At 46.2% G+C, this 23,251-nt stretch overlaps 1 protein-coding gene across 5 annotated transcripts in view; it reads left to right on the forward strand.

Moving 5' to 3' along the window:
- Window positions 1-2,431: 2,431 nt before the first annotated feature.
- The window catches only part of Arhgap39 (Rho GTPase activating protein 39), a 92,474-nt gene continuing 71,654 nt past the window's right edge, over window positions 2,432-23,251 (forward strand). For 2 of the 5 annotated variants that reach the window (XM_021659026.2, XM_021659029.2), the window contains exon 1: window positions 2,432-2,568. The gene's annotated coding sequence lies outside the window, so the exon portion shown is untranslated. Of the gene's footprint in view, window positions 2,569-2,616; window positions 2,699-3,343; window positions 3,895-23,251 lie in introns of those variants that run through there. The other 3 variants (XM_060389190.1, XM_060389191.1, XM_060389189.1) reach the window with 3 other exon arrangements.

Raw genomic sequence — 23,251 nt, forward strand, 5'->3', positions numbered from 1 at the left:
TAAACATCTCAAAAATATTACAACCAAACAAAAAACATTCAAAAGGAATCCAGTCAGCCATGTCGGTGGTGTTTCTTCAGCAGCAGGGAGGACATAGTCTAGCTTCATCCAGGACAGCTTACTTCAGGTAGTTGAATGAGAAAAACATCTTTTTCCCCTAGTAAAGGTAACTAGCTCACCAAGGACAGTCTTCTGTGTATCTCATCCACCCTCTAAAACTTTTGAAAAGTTCAAACCTTTTACTTTCCCCTACCTAGTCAAACTTTTCCTTACACAGAGCTCCCACCCTCCTCCAACTCCCAAACTACATGATCTGTAGCCCCCAACCCCTCACCCTCTCCCTTCATTTACTTCATGCTGATTCTTTTAAAACCAGTCAACCAGGAAAGACTATGAGGCGACCCCAGGCAATAGGAAAAAGACTCAACACAGTCACCATCTGCCTTAGGATAAAAACTAAGGGGACTTCCTGCCCCAATGTACTTGCTAGCCTGGCTAATTTAGTTCTGCAAAAGCAAATTGCCTTGCTCAGCTACCTTTGCTGTTTGTGTGTTTCTTTGTGCAATATATAGAATGCTTCTTTCCAACAGCATCGATGAGGGGGTGGAGACATAACAGAAGCCCTTGTCTATATATAAGTGTGCAGTATGAGATCACTCGGCAAGGAAGTGCTAAGTGTGAGCATCAGGGAGAGCCACAGGGTATGGGCCTGCAGCAGTGGAAGGTGCTGAAGGGTCTGAACTCTTCCTTATGACTGCAGGGCAGGGTCTGGACACAGCTAGAATGCCGACCAGTCCTGGAAGAGCTTCGGGCCATTTTATTTGGCTGCAAGTGGAATGCAAGTACAACTAGGAATGAAGACAGAGCTGGAGATGGCTCAGTGGGTAAAGGTGTTTGCCACTAGCCAGATGACCTGAGTTCCAGCCTCGGGGCCCATGCAGTAGGAGAGAGCTGCCTCTCTTAAGTTGTCTTCTGAAATCTACGTGCAGGCCTTGATGCATGCAGTCGTACATAGTCACAAAGTAAGTAGTGTATTTAGAAGATTTATTTTTATCATTTAAAAAAATTATGTGTGTCTGTGTACATGAATGCAAAGGCTAAAGGCTCAGATCCTCTGGAGCTGAAGTTATAGGTGGTGTTGAGCAAGCGGGTGCTGGGAACCAAACTCAGATCCTCTGCAAGAGTAGTATGCCCTCTTAATATCTAGGCCCCAGTAATACTTTTTTTTTTTTTTCCTTAAAGAAAAGAACTTGTGCTGGGCAGTGGTGGCCCATACCTTTAATCCCAGCACTGAGAGGCAGAGGCAGGTGGATCTCTGTGAGTTCAAGGCCAGCCTAGTCTGGAGAGCCAGGGCTCCATAGAGAAACCCTGTCTTGAAAAACCAAACCAAACCAAACAAACCAACCAAACCAACCTAACAAAAACACCCTAAAGAGAGCAAAGCCTGGAAGGGTGACAAACGCACCTGTAACCCGTAAAAGGCGGATCTTAAATTTGAGGCCAGCCTGGGCACACATAGCAAGAGCTCATCTGAAAGAAACAACCACAGAAGAACCCAAAGGCAGCTTAGGATGTAGCTCCTTGGGGAAAGTGCTCTCCTGGTATGCAGAAAACTCTTGAGTTCCACCTCCACCACTGCGTAAACCGGATATGGTGGCATATGCCAGTAATCCGCGCACTGGGGAGATGAAGGCAGGAGGATTTGAATTTCAAAGCATCCATGGCTACACAGTAAACGGAAGGTCAGCCTGAGCCATACGAAATCCTGCCTCAAATGAAAATAAATAACTAATAAAAATTTTAAAAGGGCCATGGAGACGGCTCGGTGGGTCAAAGTGCTCACTGCGCAAGCCTGAGTTTGCGAGTTTCATCCCTGGAACCCATGGTGGAAGGAGCAGTCCTTCTCCACGTGCACGCACATGCTTCACACACAGCACACATAAGACAAAACAAGACAAAAATAGAGAAGGGAACACATTTAAGGCCGTCTCTGGGTTACCGCGAGAATAGTTAAGGGCAGGAAAGGAGGGAAATCATAAAGGCACGTTAGAAACGTGGAGTGCGCAGAATGTTTTAGACAATGGCTACCTTTCCAGAGTCGAGGAGGAGGTAGAGCTCAGGTACGGGAACCCCTGCAGGGTTAGGACTAGTAAAATCGCGCCACACCCACCTCCTCAGGACACACCGGAGGTGACCCGGACCACCAGAAGTGGGCGGGCACAGGCGAGAGCAAAATCGGGGAGTGCGGCACCGGGGGCGTGGCCTCCGACGGAGGCAAGGCTCCCCTCGGGGCTCCCGAGGGGCTGCGCGGTGGCGCAGGCGCATTGCAGCCTCGCGAGCGGCGCCCCCTGGCGGCGCCAGCGTCCCGGCGGGGGCGGAGTCGGAGGCGGGGGGTTGCGCTTGGTGACGGGGGACGCGCGGCCGCAGCGCACTGGACCAGCGGCGGAGACCCAGGACGTGGAGCGCTGGCTGCGGCGGCAACGGCGGCCGGGGGCCGCCGGGAGCTGGGGCGCGGCGTGCGGTCGGGGATGAGGGGCTGCGGCGGCGCGCCGGGAGCAGGGCCGGCTGGTGAGAGCGCGGGGAGGTGGGCGGCGCGGGCCGGGAAGATGGCGGAGAGGCCTCGCTGCGGCCCCACGGCCTGGCCCGGGCGGAGGCCCCCCCCACCCCAGCCGGGTCGTGCTAGGAATCGGGGCCCCAGGTGACACGGTCGGGGAGGGTCCGCGCGAGGACGCCGCGCCGGAGGGCCCGGGAGCGTGAGGGCGGCTTTGCGTGCGAGAAGGGGCTCGAGGGTGGGTGTGAGGGTGCCGAGGTCTGCACGCGTTCCCGGCCTTGGGATGGGCGTGAGTGCGTGCGCGTCCCTGCCCGAGATAGTTGTGCGAGAGCCCTTTGCTTGAGGTGGTTGGGATTGCGATGGCCCCGACGGTGGGTGTGAGATGGGAGGGTGCCTGGCCTGCAGACAGGTGTGTGGAGTCAGCCCGAGGACAGGTGTCGCGTGCGTTATGCGGCCAGGCCCAGAGCCGATGTGCTTGTGCCCTTCCTGCTCGAGGGGCTCCGTCCGTTTGTTCAGTGTAGTCGGGGTGGTGGGAGATGGTGCTGGCCGGGCGAGGATCGTGCGGGCCAGGCTTTGTCCGTGAAGCCCGGGAGTCGGTGGGCGTCTCTGGGTCGGGTCGTGGCTTGCTTGCGCGTGGTGCGCCCTGGCTTCGCGGCAGGGCCTCTGCGGCAGGCTCCGGTGGTCCCTTGACCCGGCCTTCCAGTCTCGGAACTCCCCGGGCGCCTGCTGTGGCCAGGCATGGGGTGGGTGGGGGCTGCGAGCCGGCAGGCTGTGCGTCCCGGCCAGGCTGTCTTTTATTTTAAAACGTGCTGCCCGCTTCGGGCGCGGCAGCTGTGGGTGTGTTCCATGCTGCTGCTCACCGCAGCTGCTGTGGGCGCTACGCAACCTTCAGCCGCAAAAATGCGGTTGGGCCCCCTCCCCCTTCCGTGTTGTTCGGGTTGGCCAGGCCTCCAGTGACCTCTGCAGAAAAACGTACAGTTGCAAGGCTTTAGTCCCTCCCGTGGTGCAGACAATACGGACGTTTGTCTTTGGGAGCTAGGGAGGGCAATTGAGCACTGCGTCCTGGGCGCAGTCTGTAAACAGCAGGTGGTTTTGTCCACGGCTCCCCTTTTTACAACGAGCGTGGGGGGAAGGGAATTAGACGAAGGAGAGGTGTGACTGCATAGTCAGGAGAGCCAGTCTTTAAGGGATTCTGAGTGCAGAGGAGGGAACGGAGAGGTGGCTCGTGGTTTAGTCAGCTGTCTTGCAAGAGGCTGGAGCAGAGTGAAAATGAGTGCTGTTTCTGGAGCCAGACTGACCGCCCTTGAGTCATGACTCCTCCTTTACTGGCTTTGTGGTATTAGGTAAGGTCTCCTTTGCCTTTGGTTTCTTGGCTGTAAAATGGGTACACTAATAGTATTGGTCTCAGAATTCTGTTGTGAGGACTCTGAAGACTTGTAAAATTCTCATGCCTTGAAGTTTGAGTGGTTGTCAGGAACTGTTCTTGCTACTGAGTTGCAGGCTGTCAGGGTAGGGTCTGGGTTAGATTGTGTGCTACAGAGTGCCTAAGCTGAATACATACATACATATGTATGTTTTATTTGGACAAGGTTTTGCTGTGTAGCCCAGGCAGGTTTCAAACTCATTATCTTGTCTGGCAAGCACTGCCATTCGTGGCTTAAAACATCTTAATTTGTGTGTGTGTGAGTGTGTGTGTAATTATTTTTGTTTTTCATATGTACCAGCGCCAGCAAGTAGAGGTCAGAGGATAACTTTTAGGCATTGTTTCTAGCCACTTCCCATATGGATTCCAGGGACTGAACTCAGATCAAAGTGCCTTTACACACACACACACAGAGCCATCTCGATGCTTGAAAGTAAATCTCTATAAAGGTGAAAGAACCAATTTCATACACTTAGATAAATTATTGCATAGAGCCGCTTTGAAGGTATTTCTGGAGAGCAAGCTTCTCATGAATTACCGCAGGAGAGCACAGTACTGCCTGGGGTAGACGAGGCTAGTGTATGTAGTCCCTGGGCGGTGTGAGTCAATCTCACAGAACCATTATTGTACTGCAGCGTTAACCCTTGAATTAAGAAAGGGAATTTGGGGCTGGAGAGGTGGCTCAGTGCTTGAGAACACTAGATGCTCTTGCAGAGGACCTGGGTTCGATTCCCAGCACCCACAGGGTGGTTCACAACTGTCTGCAACTCCAGATCTAGGGGATCTGATTCCGTCTTCTGACCTCCAAAAGAACCACCAAGCACGAATGTAGCTCACAGACATACATGCAGACAAAACACTCACAAATAAAAAAACATGAGTAAATCTAAAAAAAAAAAAAGAAAGAAACATAACTTTATTAAAATAAGCCTTGACACTGAAGGCATAAGTAACACAATGAGAGCTTTGTATTACTAGCGCAGTAACATGCCTAGGTAGACTATTGGAAGAAGTTAAGACAGGCCTTAAAACAGTGAGGGGAATTACCATGTCCCTCTTTATTTCAGATTTATTCTTGAAAATGGTATAATTTCACTTATACTCTAATAGAGGAATTAAGTAAAGCCTTGAGATTCGTGGCACTGGAGGTGAGACTGTTTGGTTTTTAGGATATGGTGCCCATCACTTGGGAGATGACAGTAGGAGAATGGAGGCCAACCTGAGTTATATGAACCACCTGAGTTATATGAGACCATGTCTTTAAACAAAAGAAAAAGGTAGTCCCATTTCATTCTAGCTTCTACGCTGGGGAAAGGGCATGGGTTAGGAGTTACACACACACACACACACACACACACACACACAAAGACTCACCAGTCCTTGCCCAATTTCAGTCTGACCATTGCAGTCTCTCCTTAAGTGTCTTGACTCCTTGATTCTATTGATGAAAAAAAAAAAATCCTTGAACTATATTCCTGTGCTGAAATTTCTAGTTTCTGCTAGAAACCCTTCTGCTACTGGATCTTACACAAAATCGTCATAGTTGGCCCTTTGGGTGCCCAGTAAGGATGCCACAAGGCTTTGCTCATAGAAATAGAGTGGATGTGCAGCCAGCTGTGTGCAAGCAGAGACAGACTGTGTTGGTTACCAGCTCGTGAGACCCCTTTCCTACTGTTACCGTCCGTACTTGCCTCCTGAGATAAAAATCTTTACTCTTAGGTATCGACCTCTCTGAGGTTCCTATGTCGCCATGTTATGTTTCTTATTGGCTCCTTGAGTTGCCCCCAACTTTATGTCCCAGGTCTTCCCTGTGCCCTGTGACAGACTGACCTGGACTTTGTCCTTGGGCAGCTGTTGCCATCCTGCTAGAAAATTTCCCCTCACCTGGCTTGTAGCACTGCCCATGTCCGCTTCTCCAGTGATCAAGGCCTGACAACCCCGTGGCTGACATTTCCTGGGTGTTAGGTATGCCCACTGTCCCGCCGATCTCTCAAGTGTGATAGTGACATCAGTGAGCTTCATTGGCATCTATTGTGAGTTACGGTGATGTGTGATTGCTCTCTCGTGCTCATTGTCTCATGTCAAATGCTTACTAATCTTTTTACAGTGTGTATACTGAGAAGATCCTGGCATCATCTGTTTTGTTCCACTGGATTGGTTTGTGTGTGTGCGTGTGTGTGTTTTGTTTTTTGATTCAGTGTTTGGTACAGCCTTTTTGGTGGTTGTTGTTAGCAAAATCATAATAGTCAGCACTAGAAATATTTTTTAAATTCATTTTTTTTTACTTTTTTAATATTAGTTACAGTTTATTAACTTTGTATCCCAGCTGTAGCCCCCTCCCTCATTCCCTCTAGAAATATTTTTTTAATATTCTATGCAAGTACTTCCCAAGTATTGCTTATTCATTACTTTTAAACTGAACAACTAATCTATGTGCAATTACATGTATGTATGTGTATTTCAATGCCAAAAACATGGAAAGGAGAAGGCCAGGCTTGGGTTGAAGATGTAGCTCAGTTGTAGAGTGTTTGCCTAGTATGACCAAAGTCTCCAGTTTGATTCCCTAACAGCCCATAAAACCAGGTGTGGTGGTACATACCTGTAATCTCAGCACTCTGGAGAGGTTGGAGGCAGGAGGACCATAGGTTTAGGGCTATCCAGTGTTAAATAGCAAGTTCAAGGTGAGTTATATGGCACACCATATCAGATAGAGAAAAGAAATGAACGAGGGCCAGAGAGATGATGGCTCAGGTCTAAAGGCAACTGCCACCAAACCCGAAGACCTGAATTTATTCCCGGGTCCAGCATGGTAGAAGGAGAAAAATGACCCTCAAATGTGTCCTCTGCTGTCCACATGCATGCTGTGGCATGTGCACTCACATATGTATACACACAGAGGAAACAAATTAATTTAAAAAGAGAGAAAAGTAGACTAGCAAGATGGCTCAGTCGGTATAAAGGTGCTTGCCTGGGTAATGTGCTGCTGCCTCCCAGAGCTCAACCCCTGGGACCCACAGAAAGCTAGAAGAGACTCAGCTCTAGAAAGGTGTCCTCCGACTTCTACACGCATGCCAAGTTACACACGTCTTCCCCTTCCCTCCCTTCCCCCTTCCCCTTACGTCTCTGTTCCCTCCTCTCTCCCTTCTTCTTCCTTTCTCTCTCTCCCTCCTTCTCTTCCCTTCCACCTATACCTCCCTCCCATCTCCCCACTTCTCTCTGCTCTCTCTCTCTCCTCTCTCTTTCTCCTCTCTCTCCCTTCTCTCTTTCTCCCTCTCTCTTTCCCTTCTCTTTTTCTCCCTCTTTCTCTTCCTTCTACCTCCCCCCCAACATATACATACACAAGTGTCTACCACCAAGCCTGATAACCTGAGTTCAGTTCCCAAGACCCACATGGTGGAGGAGAGAACTGACTCCCAGATGCCTTCTACCTTCCACATAAGTGCCTTGGCATGCACTTGTCCACGTACGCATAAAGAAAATATGCAAAATTGGCTGGGCCGTGGTGGTGCATGACTTTGATCCCAGCACTCTGGAAACAGAGGCAGGGAGGTGGATCTCTGTGAGTTGGAGGCCAGCCTCATCTACAGAGCTAGTTCCAGGGCTAGCTGTCTCAAAGTTTTTAAAAATTGTGTGTGTGTGAGTTGTTTTGTTTTTTGAAATAGAGTTTCTTTGTGTAGCTTTGGCTGTCCTGGAAGCCATGCTGTTAATCAGACTGGCCTCTCACTCACAGAGATCCACCTACCTGCTTCTGCCTCTCAATTCCAAGGTCAAAGTTGTGTGCTACTACCTTCTGGCTTGTTTGTATTTTTTGTTTGTTTGTTTTGTTTTTGAGACAGGGTTTCTTTGCGTATCCCTGGCTGTCCTGGATTTGCTTTGTGGACCAGGCTGGCCTCATAAGATCTTCCAGCCTTTGCCTTTCCCAGCACTGGGATTACAAGCATGCGTCACTGCATCTGGCTGTTTGTTTGTTTGTTTTAAAAAAGAAAGGTTCTTAACCAATCATGCTAGCATACATCTTTAATCTTAGCACTTTGGAGACAGAGACAGGTGGATCTCTGTGAATTTGAGGCCAACCTAGTCTACATGGAGAGATCCTGTCTCAGGAAAAAAACAAAAGCAACAAAATCTGACAGGTTTTTACCATAGCACTGGCTGGCCTGAAACTCATGGAACTCCCAACTGTCTCTGCTGCTCAGTGTCACCCCATGCCCTCTCCTCTTTTTAAACAAATAAAAACTTTATATAAAAAACAAAATAAATGTTAAAAAAAATCTCCAGGCTGGAGAGATGGCCCAGTGGTTAAGAATTTGTTCTTCTGGAGTACCTGGGTTCAGTTCCCAGCACCTGATAATTTACAGCTGTTTCAAAGTAGCTGATGCCCTTTTGTGGGCACTGCATGTGTAGTGCACAGACATGCATGCAGGCAAAACACTCTACATATTAAAAAGGAAAACAAAACAACCTTTAAAACGGGTCTGGTGGGATGGTGTAGGAAGTAAAGGCACTTGCTGCTAAGCCTGATGACCTGAGTTCAGGGTCTCCATGGTAGAAGGAGAGAACTGATTCCCAAAAGTTGTCCTCCGACCTCTACATGTGTCCTCGACCACACACATGTACTCACACATACACACAGATGTGATTTAAAGAAAAACAGCAAGAAGCTTGGAGTGGTGCTACATACTTTTAATCCCAGCACTTGAGAGGCAGAGGCAGGCAGATCTCTGAGTTCCAGGCTACATAGGAATACACAGTGAGACACCATCTCAAAGAAAGCCAGAAAGGGCTGGCGAGATAACTCAGTGGTTAGGGAGTATTGGCTTCTCTTCTAGAGGTCCTGGGTGTGGTTCCCAGCACACACATGGGGGCTAACAGTCATCTGTGACTCCAGTTTCAGAGGATCTGATGCCCTCTTCTGGCTTCTTTGGGCACAGCACTATTTGGTGCACAGATTATATATGCAGGGAAAACATCTATACATATAAAGTAAAAATAATTAAAATCTCATATGAATAACAAATCCAAGCCTCAAACCCAAAACCACCACCAACAAAAACTTAATGGAAAGAAAGGTCAGATTAGTTCTCTAGACTAGGGATCAGAACTAGAATCTACAAGTAGACACTTCCTGTCTTTCCCCACGGCCCTGGTCTCTATTGAAAGTTTTTATTTATTCCTTTATTTATTTTAATGTGTATGGGTGTATGTCTGTGAACTGTCCATGTGCCTGGTGTCCTCACAGGTCACAGAGGGCATTGGATCCCCTGCAACTGTTGTTACAGATGTTTGTAAACCACCATGTGGATGCTGAGATCAGAATCTGGGTCCTCTGGAAGAAAAGCTAGTGCTCTTAACCATTGAACCATCTCTCTAGCCCCTTGGCAATAAAGTTGTATCTCTATTCAGTCAGACCTGTTCCTTTTTGAATTGCTTTGGCAGCTTCAACAGATTTGAGTAGTTACGATAGCTATGTGGCTTACAAAACCTAAACTCTTTCTCTGGCGTATTTACAGGACTGTCTTACTTGAGAAATTTGGAAGGCAAATGACTGTAGGGACTGCATTGATGAGGGAGGGCTCAGGCAAGAGATAGTTCATGCCCCAATTTTGCCTAGGCCAGAGTTGAATGGGGGGAAAATAAGGAGAACATGACATTGTAGGTAGGTGCTTCAAGTTTTGGAGTAAAGGCACAAAAATAGGTTATAGATGATCTGTAGGAATTAAAGTTTATGTATCATATCCCAGCACTGGGGCCCAAGGTGAGGACTGGGTAGTGGAGGCAGGAGGATCAGGAATTCAAGGTCATCTTGAAGAGCTTGATGGCAAGAGGGTATCAAGAGCTCACTGTGTCAGCTCAAGCTTCATCTTGAACTGGTGGCTCAACTTCCATAGGCCAAAGCAGGGTAGGATGCAGCTTCCTAGTAGGGGCAAATGGAGATTGGGACATTATCACAGCTCCACAGAAAAAGAGTTAATGCGCTCCCTGCCACTTGGGTGGAAGTGAGGCGTACCCAGGCTTGGATAGCAGCCGGTTCATCGGAATACAGAGCCTCCAAGGTTCTCAGACTCCTCACCTCCCTTTACTTGGTCTCTCTGCTTTGGGACCACAGTGTCCTTAGTTACTAGGAGCCCCCTTGGCCTTAGCCCCTCCCGCTTCCGCTTGCTGTATCTCAGCCAGGGATGATTTTGACCCACTCATCTCTGGCATTTGACAATATCAGGAGACAGTTTCGGTTATCCTTCTGGGGGTGTGTCTTTTGTGTAGCCAGGGGCTAGTGAGGACTAAATGAACCATATCCTTTGTCAGCCTGTGTTCTTCCTGGCTTTCCAGTGCTTCTTATACTGCTCTCTGCAGAGCACTTGTGAGGCAGAGGCAGGTAGATCTCTGGATTCGAGGCCAGCCTGGTCTCTAGAGTGAGTTCCGGGACAGCCAGAGCTCTAGTACACAAAGAAAGCCTGTCATGGAAAAAAAAAAAAGCTTCAAAGCTTCGAACAGATAATGCAGTAACCTGGTAGAGAAGCACACGGGTGCTTGTACTTGGTGAAACTCAATGGTTTCTTGTGAAGCTTGGAAGCCTGGGTCCTTGGAGGCAGGCGACCATCTTCTCCCACAGACACTTAGAAAGTGCCTGGTGTGTATGTAATCTTTTTCCTACCCTTTCCTTTTGAAAATATTTCTGACCTGTCTTAGTCACTGTTCTGTTGCTATGAAGAGACATCATATCCAAGGCGACTCTTTAGAAAAGAAAGCATTTAATTTAGGGCTTGCTTACAATTTCAGAGGCGTACATCATGATGGGGAGCATGGCGGCGCAAATGGTGCTGGGGCTGAAGCCAGATCTTCTGGCCCCCTGGGCTTAGCCAGGGCTTAGCACGGGCTTTTGAAACCTCAAAGCCCACCCCCAGTGACACACTTCTTCCAACAAGGCCACACCTACTCCAATAAGGCCACGCCTTCTATTCTCTGTAATCCTTTCAAATACTGCTACTCTCTGGTGACTAGGCATTCAAAAAGATGAGCCAAGGGGGGGCCATTCTTATTCAAACCACCACTCGACCCTTGCCCCTTCAACTGTGTTGACAGGTTGTTGTGTAGCAGTACCTTTCCAGTGATGAAATGGCTGCCTGGTATTCTGTAGTAAGGGATGTGCTATAATTTATGTAACCAGCTCCTGCTGGTGAGTATTGTGAAACATTCACCGTGGTGAAAAAGCTTTTGGCAGCTTTGTAAATGTATGAATGCACCTGGAGACACCCATTGAGAAACAGTGCCTATTTTTTCAGTTAGTCCTTGTATGATAACAGTTTTGTCTTTTGCCATCTTTAATTCGGTACTTCTTTTGGCCATTTGTTCTCCCAGTATCTGTCTCTTTGCATTTTAAATGTTACAGTTGATCGGAGAAATGAGTTTCTCCATTAGAATTGGAGAAGTTTTTGTTTTCTTATGGTTAAGAAAGGGAAACATGGTCCAGAGAGATAGCTTAGAAGGTAAAGGTACTTGCCTGCCCTGTAGGAAGCACAGCTTAGAATAAGCATTGGAGAAACCAGGATTGCCAACCACTCAGGCCTATTTTCTTCAACAGAAGGAAATGAATGACGCATATGTTACTTGAAAGGCCAGAGTGAAAGTGGTCAGTCAGCCTGGTTATTCTTTGCTCTTCTATTAGGAGCCAGTCTTCCTGAATCCCCCAATATCCTGAGCGTGGTTAGGCCCTGATGCTGTGGTGAACAGAACACGTCTCTATGAAAGAGACTCCTAGTACTTTGTGTCCTCCACCAACAGACTGTATCTTATTCTTATCACAGATCCTTCTCTAGGCCCTAGCCCTGAGCTCTGTTTATCAAGCAATAAAATTCATTCTCATTGTAAAAGTTCACAGTTCATAAGTTCTACTGTTTAAATGTGCAAGAAAGTAAACAATGAGGCTAGTCTCTGGAAGGTTATGACCCAGTGTCTGTAAAGATGGCACTGTTCAGAGTTTCATTTTTCACCTCTCCCAGATTGCCAACCCCTCAGGCCGGGGGTTGTGCATGCGTGCGTGTGTGCGTGCATGTATGTACAGGGACAGAAAGGAGTTACTGATTGCAGTTCTAAAATACATGAACCAAGCCAGGGCTGTTGGTACAGCCTTTAACCCCGGCATTGGGGAGGCCAAGGCAGTTGAGTCTGTGAGTTTGCCAGCCTGGTGAGCTACAAGGTGAGCTCCAAGACAGCCAGACCTACATAGTGTGACTCTGTTTTGTATGATTTTAGTTCATGCACTGACTTTTTTTTCTCTTAAGGTTTTTTTTTTTTTTTTTTGAGAGAAGGTTTCTCTCTCTGTGTATAGCTCTCGCTGTCCTGAAACTGGCCCTGCAACCAGGCTGGCCTTGAACACAGAGATCTGTCTGCCTCTGCCTCCTGAGAGCTGGAATCAAAGTCTGTGCCACCAATGCCCTGCTATGCACTGGCATTTTTATCTTTATATGTTGCTTTGTATGTTATCTATACATCTAGATATTTGATCCATTTCAGGTTTTTTTTTAAATTTATGTACTGAGGGAAGGTTGAAATAGGGTCTTGTGTAGCCAAAGCAGGCCTCAGACTCACTATGTAGCTAAGACCTGCCTTGAACTCCTGATCCTCCTACCTCTACCTCTTGAGTGCTGGAATGACACACATGTACCACAATGACTGGCAGTTAATTTTTTTTTTTTATAGATTGTGAAATCAGGGCCTAACTTTATTCTTTTGTGGGTGGCTATTCATTTTTGGTGGCTTCATTTGTTGGACAAACTTTTTTTTCCCCATCGAATTATCTTGGCATCCTTGTCAAAAATCACCTGCCTGTAAACGGAGGTTTTATTTTTTGCTGACCGTTGACTCTACCATTGTTCTGTCTGTCCCCGTGCCAGTGCCACGTTGTCCTGACTCCTGTAGCTTTCCAAGTCAGAAAGTCTGAGTCCAAGTCTGAGAAACTCGTTATCTTTTTCCAGATTGTCTTAGCAATTCTGGGTCCTAGAATTTCCATGTTACTTTCAGGGTTGTCCTGGCTATTTTTCCAAATAACACAAGACTGATTTGTCAGGAACTGTTGTAGAATATGTGGGTTAATGTGAGGTGTATCTGTTTTAATAATATTTAGTCTTTCAGTCCGTGAACATAGGCTCTCTTACCATTATTTAGGTCTCAGATTTATTTCAGCACTGTTTTACAGTTTTTGTGCAATTTTTGTACTGTGGTTAAATTTATTTCTAAGTATTTCTTTTGATAATATATGTTGTTTTCCTAATTTTACTTTTAGATTTTCCATTCAAAGTGAGCCTATTAAAAGTTTTTATTTTTATGTGTGTGTTTGTATGTGTTCATGTATGCATGTATGTGTGAGTGCACGTGTGTATGTGTGTATGGAGGCTGGAGGGTAATGTAAAGTGTTATTCCTCAGGTGACGTCTTTTTTTTTTTTAGATTTTTAAAAATTGTGCGGGTATGAGTGTTGCCTTCATGTATCATGTGCACTGCTTGTGTGCTGGTGGTGTGTTAGTCCTTGGGAACTAGAGTTACAGATGGTTGTGAGCCACCATGTGGGTGCAGAGAATGTGCCTAAGCCAGAGCCCTCACCAAGTACAACTAGTGCTGTTAATGGCTGAGCCGACTCTCCAGCTTTCTTTCTTTTTTTTTTTTTCTTCTTCTTCACATTTTCATTTTTCTTTCTTGACAAATTCCATTCGGTTTGGAATTTGCCAGTTAGGCTAGGCTGACTATCTAGCAAGCCCTAGGAATCCACCAGTCCTGCCTCCTAGCATTGGGATTACAAAGTGTGTGCCACCATACTTGGCCTTTTTTACATGGGTTCTGAGAACCAGACTCAAAAATTCATGGATGCAAGGCAGGCATTTTTACCAACGGAAGTATCTCCTGAGTCTCCAGGTATTTCTTTTAATACTAATTATTTGAGCAAATGTGCAAAACTTAAAACAAAACAAACAAACAAAAAACATTAAAGGGAAGACCAGCAAGATGGTCAGTGGGTAAAGGCATTTGCTGCCAAGTCTAAGGGCCTGAGTTGATCCTTCCCATGGTGGAAGAAAAGAACTATCTCCAGCAACACAGTGGCATGCACACCTGCATACATACACAGACAAAATAAAATTTAAATGGGAGGAGGAAGCTGGTCATGGAAAGTCTTCTCTCCTCATACCTTAACTGTCCAGGTTTCCTCCCTGGTAGCAGCTAGCTATCTTCAATTCTTATTATCTTAGTAGGGAAGTTTTATATTTAATATTTGTGTATATGAATACAGATATATGTTTTTTTCTCCTGTTTGATTAATAGTTCTAAATGAAAAATAATGTTCACTTAAAATGTTTTGCATTTAAAATATTTTTGTGCATGCATTAAAGAAAATCCATTTTGGGGGCTGGAGCGATGGCTCAGTGGTTAAGAGTACTGTCTGCCCTTCTAAAAGAACTGGATTCAATTCCCAGCACCCACATTGTGGCTCACAACCATCTGTAACTCTAGTTCCAGGAGATCCAGTGCTCTCTTCTAGCTTCTGTGGATACTGCACATACATGGTACACAGAAACGCATGCAGGCAAAACATACCTATGCATAAAATAATAAAATAATAAGAAAAGAAAATTTATTTTGAAAAAATGGGGAATAAACATATCTGGTTTCTAACCTACTTTACAAGTTTGCAGGTATTTAATAATTCAGTATCTTTTTTTTCTATATGAGAGGAGGCTTTAAGGGGATGGGATGGCTATTATGGGCCAGGGGTGATGATATATTCCTATAATCCCAACACTGGTTTCAGGCCAACTGAGGCGACATAAACCCTATCTCAAAAACGTAGGAGGGATTGTAAATGTGGTTCCCCAGGCATATAGCACTCCTGGAGGGGCTGTAAACATGACTCCCCAGGAACATGGTACTCTTGGAATGGCTTGAACATTGCTTGTCAGAAGATGCTGACAATGTGTATAGAGTCTAGAAAAATACTTTAAAGATAAACGTTGCCTATTACCATTGTAATCTGATTCATATATTCCACATGCCATTCTGGACACATGCTGGGTTTCATATACTTGACTCTGAACAGGGTTTGTGGTTACTGCTCCTGGCCTAAGGCTCTGGAGGGTTGTGACAGATGCAGGTCCTACAGCTAATTAGAAGAACCTGTATTCAAGTTCCAAGTGTCTTGAGTCCAGAGCTTTCCCTTTTCACCATAATCATCCTTGAGCCACTTGTGACTTCCCTGACCCCAGGGTATGAATGCATAGCTCATGTGTCTAGGAAGCCTCATAGCGGTCACAGTGAGGGTGCATGCTGGCCAGTCTTTGCTCTCACTGTGCCTACATCCTTGCATTTGGAAGAGTGACATTGTGCCAGAGTGATAGACACAGTGGAGGATGGCTGGAGTTAGGTGTCCTCATTCACAAAGAACATGAAATTTGAACAGAGCTGGAGCTGAAGAAGCACACCAGCTGGGGAAGAGGACTGCTTCCTGAGAGAGAACACTCTGCAAAGCCCACAGCTACAGCTGTCCTTGGATGTAGACTGCTTGAAGGCAGCATGGAACAGGGGATCCACCAAGTGCTAATAGTGGAGTGTGGGAGATGGGATCTTGAAATCTCTAGATGCTTATTTCATCTGCTTTAATGTAGTGTGTTTGTGGGAGCATGTGTGGGCCACAGGAAGTCTCATGTCATTCCTCAGATACCAGTGAGTTTGTTTTTTGTTTGTTTGTTTGTTCTGTTTTTGTTTGTCGAGACAAAGTTTCTCCCTGGACAGTGGCTTACCTAAAACGGTTAGGCTGGCTGGGCAGTGAGCCCCAGAGATCTGTCGTTGCCTCCTAGGGCTGGGATTATATTCATACAATATCTTTGTTTTTCAAATTTTCTTATTAAGAATGTTTTATTATGTGTATGTTTTTTTTTTTGTTGTTGTTGTTTTTGTTTGTGTTTTTTCCTGAATGTATGACTGGGTTGCACATGCATACGTGATGCCCATGAAAGCCAGAAGAGGGTATTGGATCTTCTGAAACTGGAGTTACAGAAGGTTGTGAGCTGCTGCTTGGGTGCTGAGAATCAAACCTGGGCCCTCTAGAAAAGCAGCAGCGCTCTTTAAAAACTGAGCCATTTCACCAGCTGATTTTTCAAATGTGAGTTTTAAGGTTCAAATTCAGGTCTTCTTGTTGGCATGGCAAACACTTTCCCAACTGAATTATCTCCTGAGAAAGGTTAGGCAGGGAACAGGATGGAAGGAATCCTCTAGGGTAGGAAGGGAGAGTGATCCAGATCTGTCTCTGATCTGTCAGGTAAATAGCGTGGGACACTGCTGTTGGATCTGTGTCAAAGCCGTCTATGATCTGGAAGAGAAGACTCGGAGATAAAAAGGAGAGGAGAACAAGCATGTTCAAGAGGAAACAGAATGGAAGTTACAGGTGGACAGTGAAGACCCTTCTTTAAAGAATGGTTGCTGCAGAGGGGCAGTAATCCTGACAGGTAGGGAATGTAGGCTAGGAGAATTGCTGAAGCCCCGTTGGGAAGTTAGTAGTGGAGATTGTGTGCTGGCCACTTAGCCTGTGAGAGCTTGTGATGAAGAGTAAGAGTCAAAGAAGATCTTGGCATAAAGAAAGCGTGTCTGGTGTTAGTGGTGCGCGCCTTTAACCCCAGTACTTGGGAGGCAGATTCAGGTGGCTGTCTGAATACCAGAGTCCTGGTCTACTACACAGAGGGAGATCCAGGACAGCGAGGGTTACGTAGAGAAACCCTGTCTCAAAAAAATAAAGACAAAACAAAACAAGTATGAAAGGGCTGGGAAGGCTATTCAAGCAGCCCCAGGCATGATTGTTATGGGAGCTTGGAAGGGGAGGGGAAACTGTTCACTGGGTTTTCCTGGTTGTATTTAATGGCAGGTGTAGAAAGGGAGCTCTGCATTAGCCAGAGATGCTTGCTGATATGTAAGTGTGCCGTGGATTCAGGGCACCATGAGGAAGAGGCCAAGAAGCTGGACACTGGGCTGTGTTTGTGGAGGGTTATGTTTAGGTGGTGTTGGAATATTGGAGTGGGTGGGGTTTCACTAGCAGAGCTTTGGGGTGGTGGTTGTGGCATGAGAAGATGGAGTGTTTGACAGGCTATGGTAGTGCAGGCGTGGTGATGGTGGCAGGATCCCCAACTGTACTTTAGTTTAGATTCTCTTCCCCTACATGGCCTCACCTGTAGCTCTGGCTGATCTCGCTGACTATGTAGACTGACCTGGCCTCAAACTCACAGAGATCCATCTGTGATCCATACGCCTCTCCTGAATGCTGGGATTAAAGTCCTGCTCCACCACACTCAGCCCTGCAGTTTGGATCTTGAATGTCCTTACAAGGGTTTTTATGTAAAGGCTTGATCCTCAAAAAGGCATTTTTGGAAGGGGAGACCTTTAGCATGTGAGACCAAGTAAGAGATCCTATGTCACTGGGAACAATACTCCAAGGGGGATTATGGGGCTGTGACTCACCCAGTTTTTCTCTTTTGATTTCTGGCTTCTAGTAGGAACAGTTTCCTCTACACACACCCTACCCTTGCATTCTGGCATCCCCACTGGAGATTCAAAGCAGTAGGTCCACCTTTCTAGAGCCATAGAACCGTAACACCCATACCATACCACCCCCCACCCCTCGCTGTGTGTGTGTGCCTGGGTCTATGTTTTCAGATTCACAGAGATCTAGCTCCTCTGCCTTCTGAGTGCTGCTGGGATTAAAGGCATGCACTGCTGTGCTGGGCTTTCTCTTGTTTAAATCTTTGTGTGTGAGTGAGGGCACATGTGTACCACAGCATGCATGCTGAGGTCAGAGGATGACTCTGATGGTGTTCCATGCCTTTCACCTTGTTTTTGAGACAGGGTCTTTTGTTTGCTGATATACATACCAGGCTAACCAGCCTGTTCAATGTTGGAGAATCTCCTGTCTTTGCTTCCCTTCTGGAATCTGGAACACTGGGATTAAAGATGTGTGCTTCTGTGTCCAGCTCTAAATGGGTTCTGAGGATCTGAACTCAGTTCTCATGCTGTGTGGTAGCATGCTACCCACTGAGTCATCTGCAGCCCTCAGTAATGCTCTTTGTTTCTGAGACAGGGTTTCCCTGTAGCCTCGGCTGTCCTGGAACTCTCTTTGTAGACCAGGCTGGCCTTGGACTCACAGAAATACACCTGCCTCTGCCTCCCGAGTGCTGGGATTGGGGGTGTGCACCACCACTCCTGCCTTCTCAATAATTCTTTTTTCCTGTAAGTTAATGATATTGGGTAGTTCTTACAGTAATGGAAAGGTAAAACTTATTCATGTTCTAAAGGTGGATGCTGAGAGCCCTCCTGCAACTCCCTGGGACTAAGTATGATGCACATTGTAGGTCATTGTCATGCCAGGGTGACTTTGAAGAGGATCCTGTTCCCAAGGTGCTACTGGCATACATTTCCAGATGAGTTGCAGGCTCTTGGACAGTTGCCCAAACATGAACATGAAGGGGTGTCAGTATTTTCATGTCTGGACAGAAAGGCAGATTGATCGGATATGGAACTTGAACTAAGAACCCTGTTTTCTTCTGGAGCATGTCTCACAGAATGAAATGTCGTGAAAGGCTGTACTATGGACCCTTCACATTTGTGGCCGTGCTTGTTCACACCCATGCATGCAGAGGCTACAAAACATAATATGGTAGAAGAAAGGTTTAAAAAGCATAAGTGAAGCCAGGCGTGCTGGTGCATGCCTGTAGTCCTGCACTCAGGGAGGCAGAGGCAGGCGGATCTCTGTGAGTTTGAGGGCAGCCTGGTCTACAAAGTGGGTCCAGGACAGCCAATGCTACACAGAGAAACCCTGTCTCAAAACAAAACAAAACAAAACAAACAACAACAAAAAGCATACATGAGTGAGGCAAGGTGGCACACACTTTATTCCAGTACTCAGGGAGCAGAGGAAAGTGGATCTCTGTGAGTTCAAGGCCAACCTGGTCTACATAGTGAGTTTCAGGTCAGCTAAGGCATATAGTGAGACCCTGCCTTGACAGGAGTTCGGGGAGAGCATGAGTGGGATTGTTTTATTTTTTTTTATTTTGAGACAGGGTCTTTCTGTTATATAGCTCTTGAACTCACAGAGATGGCCTGCCTCTGCCTTCTGAGTGCTAGAATTAAAGATGTGTGCCATCATACTCAGCAGGACATTCTTTTTTCTTTTTTAATTCGAGACAGGGTTTCTCTGCGTAGGCTTGGCTGTCCTGAACTCACTTTGTAGACCAGGCTAGTCTCAAACTCATAGAGCTCTGCCTACTTCTGTGTCCCTGAGCTGCTGGGATTAAAGGCGTGTGCCATTGCACCGCCTCCAGCAGGACATTCTTATATGTATTTAAAGAATTCTACTTTTACATATGAAGATCTGGCTTTTTTGTTTTGTTTTTTTGGGTTAAGGAAACACAAGACAACAGTGATTTGCTGTTGTTGTTGTTGTTGGAATCTTCATCCATCTTATGATTTACCTGCTTTGTGTGATGATTGCCTATTTCCATTTCCTTTTTCCTTCTGAGTGAATAAAGCTTAAGAGATATGTGAATTATTCAGAAGGGTGTGGGCTGAGAAAGGGAAGGAATTGCTGCTTTGAGTGTTGGTAACAAACTCTGAGGAAGTCCTAGGAGTGGTCTGTGGAAGGACGAACCAGAGGTAGCTGGGAAAGTGCCAGAGGAAGGCAAAAGGACAAGAGATCCTCAGTCATGGTGACAGTGCAGGTGCAGTGTCCTGGGCATTTCCAGATACATATGTCTTAGGCTCATACTGCCATTATGCTTTTTGTTCTTCCTGTGCTCTGTGTTAGATGTGAACAGGCAACCTATACTCTGGCTTGTCCTATAGCTTAGAGGCTAGAGACCAGCCTTTGGCCCAGATGTAAGGGCCATTTGCTGATATCCAGACTACTGTGCCTGGAATGGTGGGCCCTTCCCATTCCAGTCATCATGTGTGGAATGTAGGCAGACTGTGTCTTGTCCAAGTGCTGATCTCCCATCAGTCCTTGCTGTATAGTTTAAATTATACCATGCAGCTCTCCAGCTTAAAATGCTTTAGTGGCTTTTTCCATAGGATAAAATTTATAATGCCTTTTGCCTTGGTTTCCATCTGTCTCTAAGTTTTTATTTTAGCTATACTTGAAAATCACTCAGAAAAACTAAGAAAACAAAAACAGGTCATCCATGAACTACTTAGGGAAAAAGACACAAGAGATTAATCTTCCAACAGTACTGATTTGGATGTTATCCTTTTAGTGTCGAAGATTTTGTTTGGGATCCTGCTCTGGGCAGCTGTCTTGGTCATGGTGGGCCATCCAGTCCTTCCAGGTGGCCACTGAATGAGACAGTTTATAATCCGGAAGTGTGAGAAGCTTGACCGTGTGTGCGTTGCTCACACAGTAGTTTTCCCTGGCAAACTGTGGGTGCATGTCCTGTTGTCGTTTGGGGCTCACCTTCTTTCTAGGAGTACCCTGAACCTCTGAGCCCCTCCTCACAAGGGGCCCTTGCACTGCTGCACCTTTCTCTTCTGTGCTGGTTCCTTGGGCTACCGTTGACTCCTGTTGGGATAAATTCTGGCTGCATAACTGCTCCCTTTTATCTCATTTCCTAGGCGGCCCTTCACAGACCTGGAGAGCCTATGTGGCCTAGGGAAGTGGCTCTTATTGGTGAATTCTTTCCATCCCCCATTGTTCTCTACTGTCTTATCTGTAGTTCTGTCCCAAAGCTGCCTGCTTCTCACCTCTCTTTTCCACAAACCTGCCACAGACCATCTAGCCTTGCAGACAGTGTTCCTGCATCCTTCTTGTGTGTTTCACTTTTTGCCAGGACTCCATTACCTCTAAGCCCTGGAACATGGGTGAAGTGACAGAGGATTGCCTCTTCCTCCTTTTCTTGCTGTTGGGGAGCCTTGAGTAGCTAAAGGCCTGCTCTCAGGTCTAGGTGACTGTCTGGACCTTTTGACATGCAGCCTGGCCTTGGCTTTTAGGGATCCTCAAAGAATGCTGTGACATTTCCTTGTCTTTCCTCACATTTTTATTGTGTGTGCATGGTACAGCATGCATGTGGAGGTCAAAGGACAATTGCAAGAGTTGGTTCTTTTCTTCTGTTGTGTGTATCCAAAGATTGACTCAGATTGCTGGCTTTGGCAGGAAGCCCTTTTCCACAGTGGCCTTTTGCATTCATTTTTGAGACAGAGTCTTGTTACGTAGCTTTGGTTGACCTGGAACTAGCTATGTAGACCAGTCTGTGAACTTTGTGAAATTCCTCTTATCTCTGTCTCCTGAGGGCTGGGGTCATAGGTATGTGCCACAATATGTAGTGTGTGTGTGTGTGTGTGTGTGTGTGTGTGTATAAGTGTGTGTACATGTGGTGGGTGTGCTCACCTGTGCATGTATATGTGAAGGACAGATCTATGTTGGTGGTCTTTATCTATTTCTCTTCACCTTTTAAAAAAAGTTTTAAATTTGTCATTTATTTTGCATTTATTTTGTGACTGTGTGCACACATGTATATATTGTGTGTCATGGCACCTATATAGAGTTCAGAATACAACTTTGAAGAGTTGGTGCTCTCCATCTACCACATGGGTCCTTCCAGACTTGTGATAGGGACCTTTACCCACCAAGCCACCTCACTGCCACCCCCCTACTTTTTGAGACAGGGTCACTCAGTGAATCTGGGGTTTATTTTTTGGCTGGACTGGCTGGCCAGCAAGCCCTCAGGATCTGCCTGTCTCCATCCACCTGGGGCTGAGGTTACAGGCAGCTACTACTGCACTGGCTTTTAGTGGGTTCTGGAAACCTAAAGTCAGGCTATCATCCTTTTTGTTTTGAGAATTCTGTCCTGAGGAGACATAAGCGGTGCACACTCTAATGAACAAAATAGCATTCCACCAGAGTTTATCTTGGGGAACCACTGAATTTATTGAGCTTATTTACTTCTAGTGGAGAGGTTTCTTACAGGTGTGGGGAGCCCCAAGGCAGCGGCACTGGATTCTCTATACTGTGTGGATGAAGGCTTCCCCATAGTTGTATAGATGGCGCTCCCCTCTCTCTGCTAGCTTTCTCCAGCTTGTATACGTTAGTACTTCCTGGAACCTTGTAATTAGGACAGAACTGCATAAAAGGGGCCAGGGGTGGGGATGGAATCTTAGGGGGTGTTCAGGAACCCTCAGTGCCCTCTGTTAAGTAGGCAGCACTGACCTGATAGAGATGGAGCTCTTTGGCTTGGAGGACTACAGTCTTATAGCACTTGTGCTACAAATGCTTAACCCACTGGGCCATTTCCTATATTCATCACTCTGCTGGCTGTGTTCTGGCTCCTTAGCAGTGCTGGCCTCTGTGGGGAGCTATTACTTGTGTAGTCTAAGGAGCTGGGATTCCCTCAGAGTGCACATCTGTCTAAGGAACCTTCAGCCCTACTTCTAAAAGCACATCTGGGTTTGGGAGCAATTTTATTTACAGGACAAGTCACATTCCTCTCTTGTATCTGGGTACCTGTCTTAGTTACTCTTCTATTGCTGTGATAAAACAATGACCAAGGCAACTTGTAAAAGAAAGTGTTTAATTTGGCATATGGGTTCATAGGATTAAGAGTCTATAGTAGCAGAGTGAAGAAATGGCAGAATACTAATTTTTTTTTTTTAATTCTTCTCTCATGCATTAGAACACTAAAGTCTTGATCCATTACTGTGGGGCAGGGAGAAAGTACTAGAAATCTCCGGAGTCTTTTGAAACCTCAGAGACACATCGTCAACAAGGCCACACCTCCTAATCTTTTTCAAACACTTCTACCAACTTGATACCAAATATTAAAATACATGAGCCCAAAGCCAGGTGACGGTGGTGTGCAGCACGTGGGAGGTGGAAGCAGGGTCTGTGAGTTTGAGGCCAGCCTGAGTCCAGGACAGCCAGGCTAGAGAGACCCTGTCTCAAAAACAAAACAAAACAAACAAACTGGATGTATACATATATTTTTTTCTTATTCAAACTGCCACAGCAGATCTGCATGTGCGACAGAATAAACTCCTAAGCCCTTCTCTTGGGTAGATTAATTTCTTAAGGAACTGCTATGCTATTCTTCAAACTGACCTTATCATTTGATCTGTTTCTTCACATCTTAGCCAGCAACTCTCTGACCTCTGGTGTATGTAAGATGATCTTTGATTGTGGGCTTCTTTTGCATTTCCCTGGAAATCAGGATATGGGAGCACTGTTTCATTTGCTTGTTGTCTGTTTATATGTCTGTTCTGGAAAGATTT

This window comes from Meriones unguiculatus, chromosome 8 (genome assembly GCF_030254825.1).
Source record: "Meriones unguiculatus strain TT.TT164.6M chromosome 8, Bangor_MerUng_6.1, whole genome shotgun sequence".
NCBI lineage: Eukaryota > Metazoa > Chordata > Mammalia > Rodentia > Muridae > Meriones > Meriones unguiculatus.